The sequence below is a fragment of the Schistocerca nitens genome, chromosome 2, assembly GCF_023898315.1.
Source record: "Schistocerca nitens isolate TAMUIC-IGC-003100 chromosome 2, iqSchNite1.1, whole genome shotgun sequence".
Taxonomy (NCBI): domain Eukaryota; kingdom Metazoa; phylum Arthropoda; class Insecta; order Orthoptera; family Acrididae; genus Schistocerca; species Schistocerca nitens.
Genome location: NC_064615.1, coordinates 539460408 through 539486378, shown reverse-complemented (window position 1 = coordinate 539486378; position 25971 = coordinate 539460408).

The window sequence follows — 25971 nt, the reverse complement described above, 5'->3', positions numbered from 1 at the left end:
GATAAGAACGATGTGGAGAGGATTTTCTGACATTACGTTCACCTCGGTGACTCACATGAGGCAATGCGTGAAGCATGCATGGAGAGCTGCATCAAACCAGTCTCAGGACTGAAGACCACAACAACAACAATATAGCACGTCAGCAACTGGAAGCAGTTAATTCCATCAATTATCTGGGAGTACGCATTAGGAGTGATTTAAAATGGAATGATCATATAAAGTTGATCGTCGGTAAAGCAGATGCCAGACTGAGATTCATTGGAAGAATCCTAAGGAAATGCAATCCGAAAACAAAGGAAGTAGGTTACAGTACGCTTGTTCGCCCGCTGCTTGAATACTGCTCACCAGTGTGCGATCCGTACCAGATAGGGTTGATAGAAGAGATAGAGAAGATCCAACGGAGAGCAGCGCGCTTCGTTACGGGATCATTTAGTAATCGCGAAAGCGTTACTGAGATGATAGATAAACTCCAGTGGAAGACCCTGCAGGAGAGACCCTCAGTAGCTCGGTACGGGCTTTTGTTGAAGTTTCGAGAACATACCTTCACCGAAGAGTCAAGCAGTATATTGCTCCCTCCTACGTATATCTCGCGAAGAGACCATGTGAATACAATCAGAGAGATTAGAGACCACACAGAGGCATACCGACAATACTTCTTTCCATGTACAATACGAGACTGGAATAGAAGGGAGAACCGATAGAGGTACTCAAGGTATCCTCCGCCACTCACCGTCAGGTGGCTTGCGGAGTATGGATGTAGATGTAGATCCTTTAATTCCTTTAATGGCTACTACAAACGTGTCGTAAACTTTTATCTTATCTTTAGATTTTTTAGGTTATTCTTGATTGTCGATACTTCCACAACCTCAAATAAGTGACAACTTCTCTGTTGATGAAGAGCCATGACATACCGCTACCACGGCAACGGACGCCGTGGCCGGGGCACAAAGATAACACTATATGAACACACCAGCTGCTACCATGGCAACGGCGTCCTCACCACAAGGAGTAGAGGGTGTTGTAGTCCTTCCATATTAACCGTTTTAGTAAATTGACTCAAATGTTTTCTACGTAAATGTACGAATAGATATATTATAATGCAAGACGACACCAGTTTTTGTGTGTCACCGATTGTTTTACTTCATATTATGCCTATAATGTAATATACCTTTACGAATTTTACGAGTTGACTATGGAACATTTGTTATTATTTTATAATTAACAGTATAATTGTAACTCTTTTTAAATGGAATGGTTCGGTTTTCTGTTATTTACTGTCACTTAAATTTATGTTAAACCAAGGTGATTAGTAATTACATATAATAAACTGTATTAATTGCCGTTGATCGCCGCTGGGGGTGTTGCCGTCTATTCACGTGATCTCAGTACGCTATTTAAGCCCATACGAAGGGTTAGTCTCGCATAGTTTCCTAGATAGGAGTGACACCACCAGCAGTCGACCAATGGGTAACATATTTTAAATTTGCGTAGGTTTAGCTGTTGTATAATAGAGTCTTTCTGACTGCTTCTGAATTATTGATTAATCTTATTAGTCGCTGCTGCTCTCTAAAACCATGTTGTCCAAAAATCCTTGTATGCTGTTCCTTTATCGTGTCGTCACCAGTTACGGGTTAAGTCTCGTCTTAATGCCACCAAAGGCTGTCATGTTTTTTGAACATGTTTTGATTTTAGTCTATAGTTCACCAGTTAAAACAGTAATATGTGTGCTTTCAGCGCTGTAATATGAGTGTAACATGTTTACAAAATATTACTGTGTGATTACCTTTGGAAAATATGTAAAAGAGTTATTTCGTAATCATACGAGAATACAAGTTTCATAATTACACGAGAATATGCGTATCTAAAACTGGTTTGTGTTGAATCATAGTACTGACTAAAAGTTACTAACCGACCCATTCTGTAGATATAGAAGAGACGAAAAACTCTTGAACCCACTATATAACAATTCTGTTGTTCTTCCAGCGTAAGTATCGTCACTTTCGCCTTTAAAATGATGCATAGCAAGGGCACAGGCGATTACTCCCTTCGTTCATGGCAGAATGGATAACGACCCTACTAACAAAGCGCCGTTAAACTTCAACAAACTAAAAGGAAAGTAACGGGAACAAGAAAGGAAGGTTGAGTTTAACGTCCCGTAGATTTAGAGGTCATTACAGACAGAGAATTAAGTTGGTCAAGGGTGGGGCACGGAAGCTGCTGCTGCTTGTTTTGAAGCAACGTTCCGGCATATGACTTACAAGATTTGTCGAAACTAGGGAAGTCTCATATAAAATGTGGTTTAAATGTTGCAGGCCTTTCTCGGTATAAGGAAAGGATAGAATAATAACATAGATACTAAGGACAACAGAAGCAGTTCTTCGATTTTCCTCGTTAAGACTGCTTGAACAGACGGTAAGCTTGATATCTTTAACGTCATTCGTAACAATAACAAACCTAACGATGTGTAAAGATAAAAGGAATTTATGGTTCTGAGTAAAGTACGCCAAGCAGAAACATAAGCATACAAAACGGCACTGCTCCATATAGCCTAGTGTCCTGAGCCCAAGTGTAGTCTTTTGCTGTAGGTACACCGCCGTTTCTTACAGGTACAAATGAGAGTTGTGCGGACTTCAGACACTGACGCTGCTGTGATCACCACGCAAACAAGATGAGGAGCTTACAGAGATTTACGATAAAGTTTCAAAAATGGCTCAAATGGCTCTATGCACTATGGGACTTAACATCTAAGGTCATCAGTCCCCTAGAACTTAGAACTAGATAAAGTTTCATTGGGTCCTTCTGAAACAACTTTTTCGCTAGCTGAAAATCATATGCATGTGTTTATAATGTTAGTTATATTGTAAGTTGTTATCTTCAAACATTTAGCACTCTCCGGAGAGCTAGTTCATCATATTTTTCAAATTGCATTAGCAACCTTTACAACGGTGAAATATACAGTTTGCATACATCATTTTATTTTATCAAAATTTAAAATTGTGACTCACTACTATGATTGAAATATTGCCTACTGAGTGGAAGTTCGCGACGTTACTGTTCAGCTTTGAATCCAGTTTTTAATTTAAAGTGAGACACTAAATTAACACAAAAAATCTTTACAATTATTATTATTATTATTATTATTATGTTTTTTTTTCATGAAAGAACGCCTGTGAACTTCAAAGGCTAGTGCCTTTGTGTGCATGGTTTGCCATGATGTTAAACTCCCATATTCATTTGCACATCTTACACTCTACGATATTCTAAAATAAATATTTCTCTGGAATCGTATTCGATTTTTCCACATTGACCAAAAGAGAAACATCGGTGCTTCAGTACTCGCGCCAAGTCTAATATTATGTAACTTCGCAATCAAAGCGATGTAGTTGTCTGAACGCAAAATCACAACAACCAGATTCATTTAGTAGCTTTTGTTGTCAAATGTACTCCGAAAACGGCCAATGATGACAAAAACCTGTCCGAAACCAGTCTCAGTGCGTTAAACAATGGAAAAATAAATCATACGATTGTCAACAGCACACAACCATTATTTTATTTGTTCAGTAATTCAGCGGCTTCTCATCACATTCGATATGTAGCCTGTAAGTTAAATTTATTCCGTGTTTTGTTGACGGTAGTTCAGTTAGGAGAATCGTTGATTACTGTCAGACACTAAATAAGTTATCGACACACCATCTTCGACGCATCTGAAATGTCTTTATTAATGCAACAGATTTTGGGAAGTGTTCGTTTCTTCTTCAAGAGGAAACAATCGAAGATGCTGTTGAAGACATATTATTTCCAGCAGATGTGGTATACTTATACCTTGTCCTAAGTGTAAACGGTATGCATGGTACGTACATATAGAAAGTAACACTCTTTAACAGTTACAATTTGACAAAACCTTTATGGATCTCACCTCCAGGAATTCAGTATTTCTAAGAGAATGTATTTCAGAAACAAAGCAAGATAATTGATTTGGGTCTTTCTTGAAACAGTAGCTGGTTCTTACAACTCAAACAAATGGTTTGGTTCTGATCAGATCAGCATTGTCTGTTTGGGCCCATATCTGGTCTTATTTTACCGCTCCAGGACATTCGTTAGAAGATTTCCTAATCCCTTAGAGCTTGTCTACTCAATTTCACTGCCAGGAATACGACGCTGCACATTTTTTTTTTATTTTTTACCTCTTCTAGACTTCTGTGAGCAGAATTTCCCTAATTGAAAAACTTTGCAGGTGGCAATTTTTTAAAAATACATTGTTGTTGTTTTGTTGTTGTGGTCTTCAGTCCTGAGACTGGTTTGATGCAGCTCTCCATGCTACTCTATCCTGTGCAAGCTTCTTCATCTCCCAGTACCTACTGCAACCTACATCCTTCTGAATCTGCTTAGTGTATTCATCTCTTGGTCTCCCTCTACGATTTTTACCCTCCACGCTGCCCTCCAATGCTAAATTTGTGATCCCTTGATGCCTCAAAACATGTCCTACCAACCGATCCCTTCTTCTAGTCAAGTTGTGCCACAAACTTCTCTTCTCCCCAATCCTATTCAATACCTCCTCATTAGTTACGTGATCTACCCACCTTACCTTCAGCATTCTTCTGTAGCACCACATTTCGAAAGCTTCTATTCTCTTCTTGTCCAAACCGGTTATCGTCCATGTTTCACTTCCATACATGGCTACACTCCATACAAATACTTTCAGAAACGCCTTCCTGACACTTAAATCTATACTCGATGTTAACAAATTTCTCTTCTTCAGAAACGATTTCCTTGACATTGCCAGTCTACATTTTATATCCTCTCTACTTCAACCATCATCAGTTATTTTACTCCCTAAGTAGCAAAACTCCTTTACTACTTTAAGTGTCTCCTTTCCTAATCTAATCCCCTCAGCATCACCCGATTTAATTTGACTACATTCCATTATCCTCGTTTTGCTTTTGTTGATGTTCATCTTATATCCTCCTTTCAAGACACTGTCCATTCCGTTCAACTGCTCTTCCAAGTCCTTTGCTGTCTCTGACAGAATTACAATGTCATCGGCGAACCTCAAAGTTTTTACTTCTTCTCCATGCATTTCAATACCTACTCCGAATTTTTCTTTTGTTTCCTTTACTGCTTGCTCAATATACACATTGAATAACATCGGGGAGAGACTACAACCCTGTCTCACTCCTTTCCCAACCACTGCTTCCCTTTCATGCCCCTCGACTCTTATAACTGCCATCTGGTTTCTGCACAAATTGTAAATAGCCTTTCGCACCCTGTATTTTACCCCTGTAAACTTCAGAATTTGAAAGAGAGTATTCCAGTTAATGTTGTCAAAAGCTTTCTCTAAGTCTACAAATGCTAGAAACGTAGGTTTGCCTTTTCTTAATCTAGCTTCTAAGATAAGTCGTAAGGTTAGTATTGCCTCACGTGTTCCAACATTTCTACGGAATCCAAACTGATCTTCCCCGAGGTCCGCTTCTACCAGTTTTTCCATTCGTCTGTAAAGAATTCGCGTTAGTATTTTGCAGCTGTGACTTATTAAACTGATAGTTCGGTAATTTTCACATCTGTCAACACCTGCTTTCTTTGGGATTAGAATTATTATATTCTTCTTGAAGTCTGTGGGTATTTCGCCTGTGTCATACATCTTGCTCACCAGATGGTAGAGTTTTGTCATGAATGGCTCTCCCAAGGCCATCAGTAGTTCTAATGGAATGTTGTCTACACCCGGGGCCTTGTTTCGACTCAGGTCTTTCAGTGCTCTGTTAAACTCTACACGCAGTATCTTATCTCCCATTTCATCTTCATCTACATCCTCTTCCATTTCCATAATATTGTCTTCAAGTACATCGCCCTTGTATAAACCCTCTATATGCTCCTTCCACCTTTCTGCCTTCTCTTCTTTGCTTAGAACTGGGTTGCCATCTGAGCTCTTGATGTTCATACAAGTCGTTCTCTTCTCTCCAAAGGTCTCTTTAATTTTCCTGTAGGCAATATTTATTTTACCCCTAGTGAGACAAGCCTCTACATCCTTACATTTGTCCTCTAGCCATCCCTGCTTAGCCATTTTGCACTTCCTGCCGATCTCATTTTTGAGACGTTTGTATTCCTTTTTGCCTGCTTCATTTACTGCATTTTTATATTTTCTCCTTTCATCAATTAAATTCAATATTTCTTCTGTTACCCAGGGATTTCTATTAGCCCTCGTCTTTTTACCTACTTGATCCTCTGCTGCCTTCACTACTTCATCCCTCAGAGCTACCCATTCTTCTTCTACTGTATTTCTTTCCCCCATTCCTGTCAATTGTTCCCTTATGCTCTCCCTGAAACTCTCTACAACCTCTGGTTCTTTCAGTTTATCAAGGTCCCATCTCCTTAAATTCCCACTTTTTTGCAGTTTCTTCAGTTTCAATCTGCAGATCATAACCAATAGATTGTGGTCAGAATCCACATCCGCCCCTGGAAATGTCTTACAATTTAAAACCTGGTTCCTAAATCTCTGTCTTACCATTATATAATCTATCTGATACCTTTTAGTATCTCCAGGATTCTTCCAGGTATTTATGATTCTTGAACCAAGTGTTAGCTATGATTAAGTTATGCTCTGTGCAAAATTCTACAAGGCGGCTTCCTCTTTCATTTCTTCCCCCCAATCCATATTCACCTACTATGTTTCCTTCTCTCCCTTTTCCTACTGACGAATTCCAGTCACCCATGACTATTAAATTTTCGTCTCCCTTCACTACCTGAATAATTTCTTTTATCTCGTCATACATTTCATCAATTTCTTCATCATCTGCAGAGCTAGTTGGTATATAAACTTGTACTACTGTAGTAGGCATGGGCTTTGTGTCTATCTTGGCCACAATAATGCGTTCACTATGCTGTTTGTAGTAGCTAACCCGCACTCCTATTTTTTTATTCATTATTAAACCTACTCCTGCAGTACCCCTATTTGATTTTGTATTTATAACCCTGTAATCACCTGACCAAAAGTCTTGTTCCTCCTGCCACCGAACTTCACTAATTCCCACTATATCTAACTTTAACCTATCCATTTCCCTTTTTAAATTTTCTAACCTACCTGCCCGATTAAGGGATCTGACATTCCACGCTCCGATCCGTAGAACGCCACTTTTCTTTCTCCTGATAACGACGTCCTCTTGAGTAGTCCCCGCCCGGAGATCCGAATGGGGGACTATTTTACCTCCGGAATATTTTACCCAAGAGGACGCCATCATCATTTAATCATACAGTAAAGCTGCATGTCTTCGGGAAAAATTACGGCTGTAGTTTCCCCTTGCTTTCAGCCGTTCGCAGTACCAGCACAGCAAGGCCGTTTTGATTAATGTTACAAGGCCAGATCAGTCAATCATCCAGACTGTTGCCCCTGCAACTACTGAAAAGGCTGCTTCCCCTCTTCAGGAACCACATGTTTGTCTGGCCTCTCAACAGATACCCCTCCGTTGTGGTTGCACCTACGGTACGGCCATACGGCCATCTGTATCGCTGAGGCACGCAAGCCTCCCCACCAACGGCAAGGTCCATGGTTCATGGAGAAAAAAAAAAAAATACATTACCGTAGAGTAATGCCAATTATACAGCTACATCACAAAATATCAAAAATTTTGAATACACTTATCTCGCACATTTACTACTTGCGTCTCAAGACTTGACGTTACTGCTACGAAATAAATATTGTGGGCTCGGCATACTGGAGTTATGTAATTAATTCAGTTGGACTGTCATACTTGTCTCTTCACGAAATTTTAAAAGAGTGCAAACTATTTCCTGATACTACATTCAGGCCTTTATGACCAAAGTCATTAACGTGTAGTATCGCTCTCTTATAATCACGCTGTGGGGTACTCATGATGATTATTTTGTTGAACACCATTGTGGTCTTCCAAATTCCCCACTTTTTCCAATGAAGTAAGCGTAAAAGACTTGCCGATGGTGATTCCTGTGTTGGCTCCCTCGTTTCCTATGGACGTCGATTCCAGGTTTCACTTCTGGCATTGTCTCGTCGTTGTTATATAGTAGCGCAAGAACCCTGACCAAATCCAGGTGTACCTGCGGGTGACAAAACTGCTGCCCAAGTTGAATTTTGAAGGGAAATTGATGGATTTACCCACGTAGCTGTGATCAAAATATTAATAGTAAATATCACATTTTAATAGGTATTCTTTTTCTTTCCGTAGAAATACACAACATTAAGGAACAGAGACGAACTCGACATATTGCGTAAAATGCAAAGTGTACCGTTTCTGTTGAAACCGTAGAAACAGACTTCTATTGTCTGGGATATACAGAACCTTATCGCAGCTATCTATTAATTTTAGTCAGAGGCCCTACTACAGATCCGTAGTAAAACCAAGTGAAAATGTGCCACTTAATTAATTAGGATCATATTGTAAGTTAGAAGCCTATATGCTCCGTGCAGTCGAGATCACAGATGTTATTGTAGCATTATAACAACAAATTTGAGAACAAGGAATTTACATTTTTTGCTTGTACTTGACGTTAGTATGCAAAAAAGATTTAGAAGTACTAGAAAAACAGAATCAATAAAATTAACTGTAGAAAAGAGTTTGTTGCAAATACCACTTACAAGGAGGATTAATGACTACAGATTATAATTGTAATTAATACTATGGTGGTTCATTAATGAAAAATGTGATGGTGTTGAAAATAGTGGAGAGCAGACTCAAGGTTTAGGTAATATTGCTCGGTATCAACCGGAATTCAGAAAAATGGTTCAAATGGCTCAAAGCACTATGGGACTTAACATCTGAGGTCATCAGTCCCCTAGACTTTGAACGACTTACACCTAACTAACCTAAGGACATCACACACATCCAATGCCCGAGACAGGATTCTAACCTGCGACCGTAGCAGCAGCGGGGTTCCGGACTGAAGCGCATAAAACCGCTCGGAATTCTTTCACAACTCCAAGAAGTCTGTACAAATAACCATTCAAACAGAAAATGGTTTCACAATCTTAAAAATAAAGTGCGCCACTTGGATCCTTACAGAAATAATTGCCACGATCAGTCGCAAATGTTATCGGTTACGTTAGAAATCGATAAGAATTAGATAAAATTGCCAATTGAGAGTTTTTATGATTCCAGAAACATGCTCTTATGCCTATTGAGAAGCTCTACAGTAATACGTATATTCCAACATATGTAGTTAGTTTCTAGCTTGTAATACAATGCCTGTTTCTGTAGAAGCTTGCATGAGTAGAATGAAAATAAGATCAGTGAAATTGGAACTGGAGAATAAGGTAATACAACGCCCGTTGTAGGAGTAAAATGACATTAATGAGATTGGAACGGGATAGTAAGAATTTTGCTTCGTAGGAATGAATGTTCGTGTTATGATTTTCGGATAAAGGTGTTAACCTCTGCTCCCATCTGTGTTTTAATCGATTTTAGGCAGAGTGTTCATAATTTTACTAGATAAATTAACGTACGAACTTTCGATGTGATTCACAAAAGGAACAAACCAATGTGTTGCACACAAGCATGAGCATCAACTGGATCTTGTCATGCCTCCTTGTTTACAGTGTTGTGTCTGACTGCTGGTAAGTGCTTGGTAAATCAGATGTAAAACATTCAGCTTGTGAATGGTATTATGATTTGAGACCACTGAACTATGACTAAGAAAAATTAGCATTTTACATGACAAGGATGCTGTAGAGTTCACCCCAAATGTAGCACAACGGTGACAGTGCATCGTCTCGTAGAAACGGAAATATAATGTCGGAAGATGCAAGACGCAACTAATTTCTGTGTATATCGGCAGATACTCGAAGATCCTAGTCGCAGGCCACGTGGGCTCTAAGTGAAGATCCGCTAGCGATTAAGCTCTCTGTTTTCTGTTTTCTCAGCTGCTGCTCGCCATTATTGTGTTTGCAAATTATTTACTCGTCAAGTGCGTCTCCAGAGCTATTTTGCGTTAGAATCAAGGAGTATTCACACAGGGATTTAATACGGGACTGGCGTGATAGCGTGGCTACTAACGTAACATGTAGCTGGCATTTTTGTGGGGTATCACGTTAACGGGCAGTAGCGGGTACAGTAATTTGTGGTCGGCTTTGCACACGCCCAATTTGGGAGACATGTTAAATTCTTTCTCTTTTGTTCACAGGGAACGCTCTTCCATCAACCCACAAGTTCTCTGAGCCCACACCGTTTAGAAGGACAATGGTGAGGGAACATCATTCTAAAGGACGGTTTACTGCTGTTTCAGGGAAGTTACGGCTAGTTGAAGTTACAATTGCTGTGTATAGTTACATATTGCACAATATTATGAGAAGAAGAGAAAAATAAACAAATTCTTTCTGTTGTTTGACCACTACGTGTAAATTACTCCCATACATTTTTAGCAGAGTTTAATCGCGATGGATCCGTCTATGAATCGAAATAGGACGATCAGAAGTTAATAACGTTTTATTAAACGCTGGAAAATCGTTGTAGTTTTTCCCGTCTTTAAAATGCAGAAATTTTATTTTCATTCACTTTTTTGTTTCTTATTTACTTTTCTGTCTTATTCTTTTCGAAGCTCTGAACATATATTGTGACACGGATAAATATACGAACTAAGATAATGTTTCCTATTTCTTATCATTGAAAAGTGAGGGTAGAGTATGTTCGTGGAGTGTCTTGGAATCGGTACATTTGAAGATGTGTGCCCGTAAAAGGTAGAACGCTGAATAGTAGAGAGGTACTTGATCATTCAAAACGACTAAGATTCCTACATAACTTAAAAACCAAATCTCTGTGAAATACTCGTCCGTATCCTAGATTGCTAACACAGGCTTGTACGGTGGCAGTCAACTCAGAGGTAGTACCGGTTCGGGTCCTCACTTTGTAATAAATTTTCCGTTCCATTGTTTGGCCGGCAACAGGAGAAGAACTAACAGCGTAAAGTTTCCGACCACCACATCATGCAACAGTTACCTGAAATTTATTTCAAATACATATTCGGCTTGTTAGCCGACGTCACTAATGTGCGCATGTGCTGAGGCACTCGACTCGGAAGTGGCTGGTTCGAATCTTGATCTCTGTAGACATTTTCACCACCAGTATTTCGTTGGCTAGGGCAGGGGAGGAGATCACATTAAGTTCATGAGCACCAGATTTCGTCTTCTCCTTTCATCACGGTGTAGGGCATAGCCCGGTTCCGTCTTCTGAGTATCCAGTCATCTTTCACTTGGTTTTGCTACGGATCTAGTTCCAAAAGGTCTGAGTTTTAAGGGTTGTTTTGATAGGCTTGATACTGGCATTCGTTGCAGCTGTTCACACCAGCTTTGCTGATTAGACTTGAGCTTCTCATTTATAGCATAAGTGCCGAGCTCTGCTTTTATATCCTCTACTCTTGACTTCTCTCAGAAATGCCATTTCTGCCGCTTGGATTCTGCTTTCTCGCTCTTTAGTGACTGTCTAAATTTCAATTCCAAATAGCACTATTACCTTACAAAACGTAATTTTTGTGTCTTTTCTCTCTTTATTTCTCAGTGGTATATCGATTGTTCCACACATCATTTAACATTTCTGCAGTATGTTGTCAATTTCGGGTTCATTCTAGTAACTTAAAATATTTCCCAGATAACTGAAGTAACAAGTTCAATTGTTTATTTTTTTTATTCCTGTTATGATCTTAGTCCTCAGCAGTTTTGTCTGTCTGGAAGGGCAAATATTCTGGCGCAAATTCCAAAACACTCTGCATTGTCTCGTGGGAGAAAGGCATGTGACGCAGTTGATGATGATCCGTCCGTCAGATGGGGGTGTTAATGTCGGCATCCACCTTGGTGCTACTTGTTGGAGCAGGTTATGAGCTGGCGCGGAGTTTCACCTTCTCCCTTCCCTCATCTTCACTCAACACAAATATGACACCACAGAATACACACTTCGTTATAGCTACCTCCACTCAACTGATAATCGGAAAGCACAGCTCTCATACACCGCTTGGAAGGTGACCGTGATGCGCGGGAAACGCAAAATTACCACCGCCTAGCCGGCTGAACAACGCCTCGGGGCCTCCGAGTCAACAGCTCTTTATGATTCTTTCTTTTTCTCGAAACCTGTCTTTCTGGGCGACGTCACGCGAAATTGTTGATGATGATCAGTTTGTCGGATAAGGATCATCAGCTCGAAGGCCTACGATAAGTTTCTTGAATGGACCGGCTTTCGCCCTTTCCTATATCCCTCTCGCCTTCAACGAAACACACACGTGATACCACACTCCACTTTCCTGTGATGGGAAGCTGCATACCTGACACAGTGGATACACAATGAGGCGTCACTGAATTAGTTTGAAACGCTCACCAGCCAAAGAGCTAAACTAAGGATTTCAGTGATAAAAAATAGTATTCGCCCACTTATGTACGGATTTTCGCCTCACAAGTCATATTTGAATGCCAGCCTTTTCAAACGCGGGTTCAGGTGTTTAATACTATACAATTTTGGATATTTAGGGCAATACGAGATAGATGTGTTTCCTTCGTGATCATCACACACTGTGGAAGCCATAACGATCCTCGTTATTTTCTTATGCACAGATTACTAAGGCTTGAAAGAATAAGGTATCGAACTTTGGGGAAGAAAAAGAATCAAGATGATTCAGATGTGAGTATTCATATTGTCTATGTCGATTATAAATATACCGTCCATCTCTATCTCATACCGCGATCACAACAGTTGATGACGCTACGAGTTGAAATATAGAGCTGTTACTGCAATGGTTGACGTAGCCGTCTCACAGATGGCTGTTCAAATGCCTGTGCAACTAGCTGACTTCAGGTGTTCCATGGTAGCCTTAAATATCTTCGACGAATGCTGGGATCGTTCCTTTGAATAAGCAGTGCCCAATGTTGTTTCGTATCCTTGGCCTGGAGAGCAAATATTTCGCTACCAACGCAACGCTTTTTTCTCCCACGGGCTCAAGATATCCCTCCTGGAAGTACCGGGTGATCAAAAATTCAGCATAAATTTGAAAGCTGAATAAATCACGGAATAATGTAGATAAAGAGGTACAAATTGACACACATGCTTCGAATGAAATGGGGTTTTATTAGAACCAAGAAAATACAAACGCTCAAAAAATGTCTGACAGATGGTGCTTCATCTGATCACAATAGCAATAATTAGCATAAGAAAGTAAGACAAAGCAAAGATGATGTTCTTTACAGGAAATGCTCAATATGTCCACCATCATTTCTCAACAATAGCTGTAGTCGAAAAATAATGTTGTGAACAGCACTGTAAAGCATGTCTGGAGTTATGGTGAGGCATTGGCGTCGGATGTTGTCTTCCAGCATCCCTAGAGATGTCGATCGATCACGATACACTTGCGACTTCAGGTAACCCCAAAGCCAATAATCGCACGGACTGAGGTCTGGTGACCTGGGAGGCCAAGCATGACGAATGTGGCGGCTGAGCACACGATCATCACCAAACGACACGCGCAAGAGATCTTTCACGCGTCTAGCAATATGGGGTGTTTTTTTTTTTTTTTTGTTCTAATAAAACCCCATGTCATTCCAAGCATGTGAGTCAATTTTTACCTCTCTATCTACACTATTCCGTGGTTAATTATGTTTTCAAATTTATACTGACTTTTTGATCACTCGGTATATTTAATTTCCAAGAGGTATTAAACCATTGAAAATGAAGGGTACGAAGCTTTACTTACGCATTGCAGCTCTTGAGAACATAATTTTTTATTTTCATTGCTACTCTCCTTAAATAATATTAACGATAGATTCTTAGAATAATTTAAATAAGAGAAGTCTGACAAAACCATTTGACGCTTGTAACTATATAATACAAAGTCCGCAAATAACGGAATAAGGAAGAATATGGTGTGTGCGTCTGCAATCGTATTTGTGTACAAAATGAAAGCTCAGACGGACAGAGTTTGGGAGGGGGAGGGGCGTAAGATAATATGTTGAGTAAACGAAGAGTGAAGCGACTACAAAAGCGATAATATTGAGGTCGAAAAAGTAATAACGATGAATTTAAAATTTTTATAAAATCATAACGAAATAGTCTTAGGTGGGAGTTCCATGTGCTAGATGCCCACTTTGAAATATAGTTTGTATTTAAGGCAACATAGACATGGAGATCTTGGAGCACCGGTACCGCTTTACGAGGTTGGGAAGGACTTCTTCAGTAAACTGTCATTGCATTTGCTTGCAGGTATCAACCAAACACACATGAAATTTAATTCGGAACGGGCTGCCAGGGTCTGAATTTCACTCTCCCCCAATATTTGTGTCTTCGAACCGGAAATACAGTTCAGCAGTACAGATCTGTTAATTGTGACACGAGGGATAGCAGGTTAGTAACTTACCTCTCCACACGTATTAGAACTGTTACGTCTACAATCTTTGCCAGCCATCCCCCAGGCCACGTTCTGCAGGAAGCTGATGTTACGAACCGACCGTTCTACTTCTGCCAGTCTGCTCCGGAATGCTTTTGTTTGGCACGGGGATAATACCGCATAACAGTTACCTGGCCGTGACGGGAACTTCGCTGACCAGGCAGACGCTGAAGAATTTGAAGGTCTGTCCTTGTGAAATATGAATTGTCATAGAGAAAGGAGACCTTTAGCGTGAAGCGAAACCTTTATGCGCCAACGAAGCGCGGTATTGGATACGAAACAGAGATCACTGAGGCATATCACAGACCACTATTCCTGGCCAATCGTGAACCCGGCAAGGACCGGATGCGGGAGTGAACTGAGGACTGTGCCATTTGCTTGGCATGATCCGGTGATAGACCGGAGAACTGTGTATTCAACAGATTCGACGGAAATCTTTGAAATTTATTTCCCTATGTTCTTCTTCTTCTTCTCCTCCTTTTGTGGATCTTCACCTACATCTACATCTACATCTACATGACTACTCTGCAATTCACATTTAAGTGCTTGGCAGAGGGTTCGTCGAACCACAATCATACTATCTCTCTACCATTCCACTCCTGAACAGCGCGCAGGAAAAACGAACACCTAAACCTTTCTGTTCGAGATCTGATTTCACTTATTTTATTTTGATGATCATTCCTACCTATGTAGGTTGGCTCAACAAAATATTTTCGCATTCGGAAGAGAAAGTTGGTGACTGAAATTTCGTAAATAGATCTCGCCGCGGCGAAAAACGTCTTTGCTTTAATGACTTCCATCCCAACTCACGTATCATATCTGCCACACTCTCTCCCCTATTACGTGATAATACAAAACGAGCTGCCCTTTTTTTGCACCCTTTTGATGTCCTCCGTCAATCCCACCTGGTAAGGATCCCACACCACGCAGCAATATTCTAACAGAGGACGAATGAGTGTAGTGTCAGCTGTCTCTTGAGTCGACTTGTTGCATCTTCTAAGTGTCCTGCCAATGAAACGCAACCTTTGGCTCGACTTCCCCAAAATATTATCTACGTGGTCTTTCCAACTGAAGTTGTTCGTAATTTTAACACCCAGGTACTTAGTTGAATTGACAGCCTTGAGAATTGTACTATTTATCGAGTAATCGAATTCCAACGGATTTCTTTTGGAACTCATGTGGATCACCTCACACTTTTCATTATTTAGCGTCAACTGCCACCTGCCACACCATACAGCAATCTTTTCTAAATCGCTTTGCAACTGATACTGGTCTTCGGATGACCTTACTAGACGGTAAATTACAGCATCATCTGCGAACAACCTAAGAGAACTGCTCAGATTGTCAGCCAGGTGATTTATATAGATCAGGAACAGCAGAGGTCCCAGGACGCTTCCCTAGGGAACACCTGATATCACTTCAGTTTTACTCGATGATTTGCCGTCTATTACTACGAACTGGGACCTTCCTGACAGGAAATCACGAATCCAGTCGCACAACTGAGACGATACCCCATAGGCCCGCAGCTTGATTAGAAGTCGCTTGTGAGGAACGGTGTCAAAAGCTTTCCAAATATCTAGAAATACGGAATCAACTTGAGATCCCCTGTCGATAGCGGCCATTACTTCGTGCGAATAAAGAGCTAGCTGCGTTGCACAAGAACGATGTTTTCTGAAACCATGCTGATTACGTATCAATAGATCGTTCCCTTCGAGGTGATTCATAATGTTTGAATACAGTATATGCTCCAAACCCCTACTGCAAACCGACGTCAATGATATAGGTCTGTAGTTAGATGGATTACTCCTACTACCCTTCTTAAACACTGGTGCGACCAGCGCAATTTTCCAATCTGTAGGTATAGATTTATCGGTGAGCGAGCGGTTGTATATGAGTGCTAAGTAGGGAGCTATTGTATCAGCGTAATCTGAAAGGAACCTAATCGGTATACAATCTGGACCTGAAGACTTGCCCGTATCAAGCGATTTGAGTTGCTTCGCAACCCCTAAGGTATCTACTTCTAAGAAACTCATGCTAGCAGCTGTTCGTGTTTCAAATTCTGGAATATTCCATTCATCTTCCCTGGTGAAGGAATTTCGGAAAACTGCGTTCAATAACTCCGCTTTAGCGGCACAGTCATCGGTAACACTACCATCGGCACTGCGCAGCGAAGGTATTGACTGCGTCTTGCCGCTTGTGTACTTTAAATACGACCAGAATTTCTTCGGATTTTCTACCAAATTTGGAGACAATGTTTCGTTGTGGAACCTATTAAAGGCATCTCGCATTGAAGTCCGTGACAAATTTCGCGTGTCTGTAAATTTTAGTTAATCTTCGGGATTTCGCGTTCTTCTGAACTTCGCATGCTTTTTCCGTTGCCTCTGCAACAGAGTTCGGACCTGTTTTATGTACTACGGGGGATCAGTTCTATCTCTTACCAATTTATGAGGTATGAATCTCTCAATTGCTGTTGCTACTATATCTTTGAATTTGAGCCACATCTCGTCTACATTTGCATAGTCAGTTCGGAAGGAATGGAGATTGTCTCTTAGGAAGGCTTCTAGTGACACTTTATCCGCTTTTTTAAATAAAATTATTTTGCCTTTGTTTCTGGTGGTTTTGGAAGAAACGGTATTGAGCCTAGCTACAACGACCTTGTGATCACTAATCCCTGTATCAGTCATGATGCTCTCTATCAGTTCTTGATTGTTTGTGGCTAAGAGGTCAAGTGTGTTTTCGCAACCATTTACAATTCGCGTGGGTTCGTGGACTAACTGCTCGAAATAATTTTCGGAGAAAGCATTTAGGACAATCTCGGAAGATGTTTTCTGCCTACCACCGGTACTGAACAAGTATTTTTGCCAACATATCGAGGGAAGGTTGAAGTCCCCACCAACTATAACCGTATGAGTGAGGTATTTATTTGTTACGAGACTCAAATTTTCTCTGAACTGTTCCGCAACTATATCATCGGAGTGTGGGGGTCGGTAGAAGGAGCCAATTATTAACTTAGTTCGGCTGTTAAGTATAACCTCCACCCATACCAATTCGCACGGAGTATCTACTTCGACTTCACTACAAGATAAACCACTACTGACAGACACAAACAATCCACCACCAATTCTGCCTAATCTATCTCCTAACCTCTTCAAAGGTATTCCACCAAATGCCACAATTCCGTGCTAGTGCTTCACAATTACTGTATCTCATTCGTCGTAGATCTTCTTCGATCTGGTCAATCGTGAACCTGTTTTCCGTCGGCCGCACTCTCTCTCTGTCACCCGGGATTTCGGGTTGGAATATACTGCAGTATCTCTGCCTACGCATCCATGACGCTCCAGTCTAGCTGACTTTATTATTTTGTATAATGGGAGGCTCCTCGTATGTGGTATAAAGCTAACTATTGTATCGTCTTCTCCACCTCTCTCCTTCGAGCCAGTGGCCTGTTATTCTGCAGAGTGCCTCCTTCTCAAAGACATCCAGCATTTTGATATCCATTACTGTCAGTGGTCACGTTCTGAGGCAGATGCGAGTAGTCGGCTTGCGTTCTGTGCATGATTAATTTAGAGTTGCGAAATAAGAGCTTTGAAGAAAGTAGATATAAACGTCTCTGTGAGGTCGTTTCATAAGACGCTTGTCGAATTCGGAACAACTTATTCACTTTACTACCTGATTTTAGCTCAATTCACGAACTCTTCTAGAAAGACTGAGAACCCAAATAAGGCCTATTGAATATTATATGTGAGTTTTAATTTGGGGTTCCGTTTTGTTTTGTGGGAAACGCTGAGTTGGTCTTCGTCTGATGGAAGCAGACGATGCTGTTTCTCGTTCGAAGGAGAGCACAGGATGACCAACTTAGGTTTCTAATAGGGTAAACCACGGTGATATGGTGAACAAAAAATTTGGGTCTCGTAGAAGACAAGAAATTGTTTATTTAAACAAAATAAAAACACTCTCCTTTCACAAAGTACGTAAGTAACACCTTAACAGTACCACATCGTCTTTAAGGCACTACAAAAGTTAAAAATAAAAACAATACTTATTTTTATCAGTTTCACCATTTCACCCATGTATATCGGTGAAATGGCCAATGACCTGTGGGTGAAATGGTGAACTTATTTCCCCTACTTTTTGCCACATACGTCACACATAGATTCATATTTTAACAGTCTTCATGCAGCCAACGTTGGCAGCTAATACATTTGATCCAAACCACATCCTTTTTAGTGCAACTGTACAGTTCACCACACCCTACACGATAACACTCTTCATCATCCGCGTCGTCATAATCGTCTTGCAATTGGATATCCAGCGACGAGTCGGATTCGGTGTCAGTGGTAGACGCCTTTCGTTTCTTAGACTGCTTCTTTTTGATAATTCCTTTGGTAGTCTGTTTGGTTACGGTTTTTCCTTTGGTTACGGTTTTTCCTTTGATTACGGTTTCTCCTTTGGTCCACTTTTTAGCATTTGTTCTATTCTTCACTGACTCATTTTGTCGTTTTCTGTTTCTCAGGTTGTCGATGTTTTCTGGAGAAGTCAAAATCTCAGCTTAAGCTCAGGACTTCTTCCTTGCAGATGCAACTTTATCTAGGATAGGTATCTGCGAAATATGGTCCAAGAGTTTGCAATGGGTTATTTGAGATTCTTCTGTTGTCGCTGTCGTGGTCATATCTGTTGCTTCTGATGAAGACTGCATGTTTTCCTGTGGATTTTCCGCCCGTTGCGAACAGCCCAGTTGTGGTGAAGCTTGTACGTGTTCAAGTCCCTGATCATTATCTACGTCTGCAGTTGCTTCTTCCGAGGGATTAGGTATCTCCTGCGAGTGCGAACAACTTGGTCGAGGTGATGTAGGTCTGATTTCCTGCCGTTCGCTGTTTTCCTGATGTTGATCTGAAGCTTATGTTAAAAACGCGTATTCGGGGATGTCATCAGGATTAAACGAGATGATTTCTGTGCTTCTGAACCCCGATACGGCATTGTAGCTGCTTGTACCCATGCCTTTGTAAGCAGTCCTCCGAACACTAGTCTGAAAATTTTTCTATTTCGATTCATTTTAATGTACGAATTGCAAGCATTGTACAATAACATTTCAGAGCTTTAAAATGCTCTGTCTAACGGCTGCAGATTGTGTGTGGTGTGGCTGGGTAGACAGAGCAAAATTATATTTTTTTTTTCCTTCTGCAAACTCTAATGGGCCGGCCGGAGTGGTCGAGCGGTTCTAGGCACTACAGTCTGGAACCACGCGGGCGCTACGGTCGCAGGCTCGAATCATGCCTCGGGCATGGATGTGTGTGATATGCTTAGGTTAGTTTGGTTTAAGTAGTTCTAAGTTCTAGGGGACTGATGACCTCAGCAATTAAGTCCCATAGTGCTCACAAGGGAACCTCCCCATCGCACCCCCCTCAGATTTAGTTATAAGTTGGCACAGTGGATAGGCCTTGAAAAACTGAACACAGATCAATTGAGAAAACAGGAAGAAGTTGTGTGGGGCTGTGAAAAAATAAGCAAAATATACAAACTGAGTAGTTCATGGGAAGATAAGAAACGTCAAGGAGGCTCCGAACGCAGGAGCGCCGTGGTCTCGTGGTAACGTGAGCAGCTGCGGAACGAAAGGTCCTTCGTTCAAATCTTCCATCGAGTGAAAAGTTTAATTTTTTACTTTCAGTTTATGTGACAAACTCTTATGTTTTCATCACTTTTTTGGGAGTGATTATCACATCCACAAGAGAACCTAAATCAGGCAAGGTAGAAGAATCTTTTTACCCATTCGCCAAGTGTACAAGTTAGGCGGGTCGACATCATATTCCTGTCATGTGACGCACATGCCGTCACCATTGTCGTATAGAATATATCAGATGTGTTTTCCTGTGGAGGAATCGGTTGACCTATGACCTTGCGATCAAATGTTTTCGGTTCCCATTGGAGAGGCACGTCCTTTCGTCTACTAATCGCACGGTTTTGCGATGCGGTCGCAAAACACAGACACTAAACTTATTACAGTGAACAGAGACGTCAATGAACGTACGGACAATAACTATGCAAAAATAAAGAAAGTAAAATTTTCACTCGAGGGAATACTTGAACCAAGGACCTCTCATCCTGCAGCTGCTCACGCTAACACGGGACCACGGCGCTCTTGAGCTCGTGTTGTCCATGGTGTTGCCTATGTGGCCCATGGACTACTCAGTTTGTATATTTTTGCTTATTTTTTCACAGTTCCACACAACTTCTTCCTGTTTTCTCAATTGATCTGTGTTCAGTTTATCAAGGCCTATCCACTGTGCCAACTTATAACTAAATCTGAGGGGGGTGCGATGGGGAGGTTCCCTTGTCAGAGCCATTTAAACCAAACTCTAATGTATCCACGCTGCTGCAATGAGAGCTATGTCCATCCAAAATAAGCTTTTCATTTTTTTCCCTTCAAAACACAAGCTGGGGGTAAAAACATGCACTCTCCATTGCAGCAAGCGATTACAGATATGGTTTTACCCCTTTCACCGTATGTTATCGCTGGAACGCGCTTAGACCCCTTTGCTGCCGCCGGCCGGTGTGGCCGTGCGGTTAAAGGCGCTTCAGTCTGGAACCGCGTGACCGCTACGGTCGCAGGTTCGACTCCTGCCTCGGGCATGGATGTGTGTGATGTCCTTAGGTTAGTTAGGTTTAATTAGTTCTAAGTTCTAGGCGACTGATAACCTCAGAAGTTAAGTCGCATAGTGCTCAGAGCCATTTGAACCATTTGAACCTTTGCTGCCAACACGTAACCTGGTCTATTATTCAGCTGAAGTCCGGACTCATCTCCGTTGAATATATTTCCCGGCTTATCAAGGAGGTTATGCTCTATATAGTCTGAAACGTTTCTCGTACTTAAACCCCTTGAGCGTGCTTGTGAAACTCCTTCCGATTTGCGGATTGAAAGTTCCGGATTTCTTTTTAAGAATAAATGTAGCCAGTCCACTCCAGCAATTTCCTTTTCTCGGTTAAATTTGTGATGTTGGTTATATGTCTCAGCTAGTTCATATACCATGGAACGTACTTCTGTCCTTGTCAGTCCGAATCAGAAGTTTTGTGATTTTATGATATGTCTTACCAACTTTTTCTCACATTCTTGTGTTAGTACAGGCGGCCCACCCAAAGGTTTTTTCGTAAAGCACCCGTTTGCTAATCGTCTCTTCAGCATTGACCATGGAACGTGAAACTCCTTTGAGGCTTTGTTCAAGCTCATTCCATTTTCACCGCTTTTGTGGCATCGTTAAGTTGCTCCTCTGTCCAATCAGCATGGCTGGATCCTTTTTGTCTTTTGTAAAATGTAGGCATCTTTGCCTGGAACAATGATGGTAGTTAGAACATTAACTTTTTTAATCACTGACAAACCAAATTGTACTTGCAAAAAAATATATAAAGGAGACATTTCATAATCCTGGCAGGGTCGACATATGAAACGTCCCCTTAGAAAAATTAGTGAATTACTGTTCTGATAAATTCTTACGTTATTTGATTTTGAAACAGCTGAGCAGAACTAAACGTACTCAGACATTTCGCTGTTTAGTATTCTGATCAACAGTAAAGTGACACACAATATTTTTAGTGTAACGCAATCTGACTTTCACTAATCGCTACAGAAGAATGTCCCTGACTAACAATAAGATATACCTTTCATGAATCACTTACCTCACAAAAATCTTCGTTACTCGAACTACTGCAAAAGAGCGAGCGCCAATACTGCCAGCTAAACAAAAGATTCTAACTACTGAAGACACTAACTACTGATAGGCATACTAAGCAAATGAAAGATTTTGATAGCGAACAAACAATGTATGCACCTTAATAGTGTTCAAAGTCATTATATATATATATATATATATATATATATATATATATATATATATATATATATATATATATATATATAACTCCGCTGTACCGGTCCCAAGCCCGGGGCCTCATTATGCAAGTGATGAGGAAGGAGGAGGGGGAGGAGTAACAACCTCGTTTAAAAAACCAGAGTTCACCTGGCCCGGGTGATAGTACTCTGTCAGGGCCCCTTGCTAGGGTTACAGCGAAGACCTCAACGGTAGTGAAGGCGGAGAGAACGAATCTCGGTACGGTGGAACTAGCGGAAGAGGCACATAATACAATAAATCCACCTTGCGTCTGACTTGTAACAAGCGGCACTGTGGTCGGCGTCTGTTCACCAGAGGTGCGGCCGTAATACAAATTCTGGAACTAACCACTCCAGTCTTAACCACTGAGCTTTTCTGAGCTCAACCCTTTGATTCTAAGTACTATTATGGAGCGTTTGAGTAATTACAAAATTACCCCAGGTGGTAACAAATCCTCCGCCATCAGTGGCGCAACTAGTCTATCGGATTCTGGGGAGACTAGGCTGAAACGCTATATCCCAAACCAGAGGAAATCGAAGTCTTTTGACCGACTCATGCCCAAGGTCGAAACATTTTTTGGCACTATCAATATTAACTCTCTCTTGACACCAGGAAAACTCTATAAATTAGGAGACACACTAAAAGAACAAAATATCAAAATTTTAGCCCTGCAAGAAACAAGGTTGCCTGATGAGAATACCATGGATTTTGGAAACTACCGATTGTTTAAAAGTAAAACAGACAAAAGAATTCTTAAAAACACTCCGCATCTGGGTGTTGCATTCGCAATTTCGCAAGACATTCTTGGCTCCGTAATCGAAGTAAATCCAGTAAACAACAGACTAATGACAATTTCCATGAAATGTGCAAATAAAATGTACTGTTTAATTAACGCACACATGCCTATCAACCAGGAGAATAAAACAAATCCAGAAAAAGCAAATAAGTCATGGGAAGTGTTAGAGAATACAGTCTCCAAAATTCCTCAAAATTATGTAAAGATTTTAATGGGTGATTTTAATGCGCAGTTAGGGAAAGAGAGAAAATTTAGAAAAACGGTCGGTGAATTCCCTGCACATAAATGGACCAATCAAAATGGAAATGGCTGGTAGAATTTTGCAGAAATTTCAATCTCAAAATTATGTCAAGTCATTTTAAGAAAAAACCTTCAAAACAAAAGACATGGCGATCACCTAACAAGGACATAGGTGAATTCCAAATTGACCATATTGCAATCTCGTATCAATGTCACAAAGAAATTTTAAATGTTCAAGTTCGTAAAGGCGCCAATATTGACTCAGACCATTACTTAACCCGTGTGAAACTAAAGCTAAAACCCCAAAATTTCAACAAAAGGACACCATTAATCCCCAAATTTGACACCAGTAAAATCCAACCATCATTATTAGCAGACGAATTTGACAAAACAAGTGCACAAAATTGGGAACAACTCAAACACAAGATTATCAAAACAGCTCAAGATCAAATTCCTTTACGAAAACACAAGAAACATGCTTGGTGGAATGAAAACTGTGATCATGCAATTAAAGCCAGACAAGAGGCATTTAAAGCATGGAATAGCAACAAGACAGAAGACACATATGATACATTCATGGCAACTAGAAAAGACACTTCAAAACTAATTAGACAAACAAAGAGACAATATGAGAATAGTCAACTCTTAGAAATTGAAGAAGATTTTCAGAAATACAATACCAGAAATTTTTATAAAACTTTTAAAACCAAAATAAAGGGGTACCAACCCCAGAATCTTTGCTTCAAGAAGGAAAATGGACAGTTGGCTCTTAACAACCAAGAAAATTGCAAAGAACTTTCTAAATATTTTAAGAATCTTCTAAATTGCCCCGAGCCCACAGAAAGATTTCCACCAAAAATTCCCCAACAATGCAATCCAGTTTCACTTGCACCAAATGAAGAGGAAATCATTAAAGAAATTCATAGGTTGAAAAACAACAAAGCATCTGGTGAAGATGGAATTGTTGCAGAACTTTTAAAGGCAGCTGGTCCAAAAACCGTTAAAGAAATTACTTCAATCATGCAAAACATTTGGCAAACTGAAAAAATTCCTGATGAATGGAAAACCGCCTTGATTCACCCACTTCATAAGAAGGGAGACAAAACTGATGTTAATAATTACAGAGGAATTTCTCTTCTTCCAGTCACATACAAAATCCTCTCTCAATGTCTTCTGAACCGAGCACAACAGCAACTTGAATGGAAAATTGGCGAATATCAAGCAGGTTTCAGGCCAAATAGATCTTGCCCAGAACAGATTTTAGTCCTCAAACTAATTCTCAGACATCAAAAAATTTACAATAAAAAACTAGTTTGTACCTTTGTAGATTTTAGAAAGGCTTATGACTCAGTGGATCGTGAATCTCTTTTCCAAATTGTGAAAGAACAAGGCCTGGATCCTAAAACCACGGCAATTATCAGAGACACGCTAACTGGTACAAAATCAAAAGTAAAGTTCAGAGGAGAAATTTGAGAATCCTTTGAAATAAAAACAGGCGTGAGGCAAGGTGATGGACTCTCTCCGTTGCTATTTAACTGCGTTCTAGAAAAAGTAATACAAGAGTGGCGCGAACGAAAATTGGAGTTCAAAATTGACCAACCAGTGAAATTAGGACGAACAAATATTCGAATAGACTGTTTGGCCTTTGCAGACGACTTGGTTATCCAAATTGCTCAGAAACAAATAGAAATCCTTAAATAAACAGCAGAAAGAGTAGGTCTCCAAATCTCATTTGAAAAAACACAGTATATGACTAGCAACAAACTGGCACCCAAACTTTTGGAAACTAAGTATGGAAAAATCAAAAGAGTTTCGCAATTCAAATATTTAGGTGAAACAATCTCAGAGACTGGTCTAGAAAAAATTGGAAATGAAATTCGTTGTCAAAAGATGGAGACAGCTTTTAGACTTACAAAAGACATCTACAACAAAAAATGTCTCTCGAGGTACTCTAAATTGAGACATTACAACACGGTCATAAAACCAGAGTGCCTTTATGGGGCTGAAACGCTAATTTTAAACAGAAAAAAGGACATTCAAGAAATCCAAAAAAGAGAAAGAAAAGTAATCAGAAAAATTCTAGGTCCAAAATATACTGAAGAAGGAACATACAGGCTAAGAGCAAATAGTGAAATTCAACAATACATCAGCATATATTCAGATATGAAAAAACGCAGATTAAAATTTTATGGGCATATTAAAAGAATGGATGCTACCAGACTAACTAAACAAGTAGTGGAATTCTACGAAAATCGAAGTAAAGCTAAATTTGAGACAATAAAATGGATTGCTGCTATAAAAGAGGACATGAAAGAGGCAGATATAAAACAAGATGAAATTCAAGACAGAAAATTATTTAGGCAAAAAATTCATGACTGGGTAGTTGGTCAAGCTGAAAAACCAAAGAAAACTGGAACCACATGGTCTGTTCAAGATATCCAGTATTACAAATTTAATCTTTCTGGCGAACACACGTCCAGATCGTCTGCTCTCAAAATTCTGCCATCTCTCTCCCCACATCCACCACTGCTGGCGGCTCGCCTCCAACTGCGCAACGCTACGCGCTGTTCTCATCCAACTGCCCAACACTACAATAGATAATATTTCAACAATGCCAACCAGCCACAGACTGCACACACCACAGTCAGTGATTTTCATACAGAGCGCTACGTGACG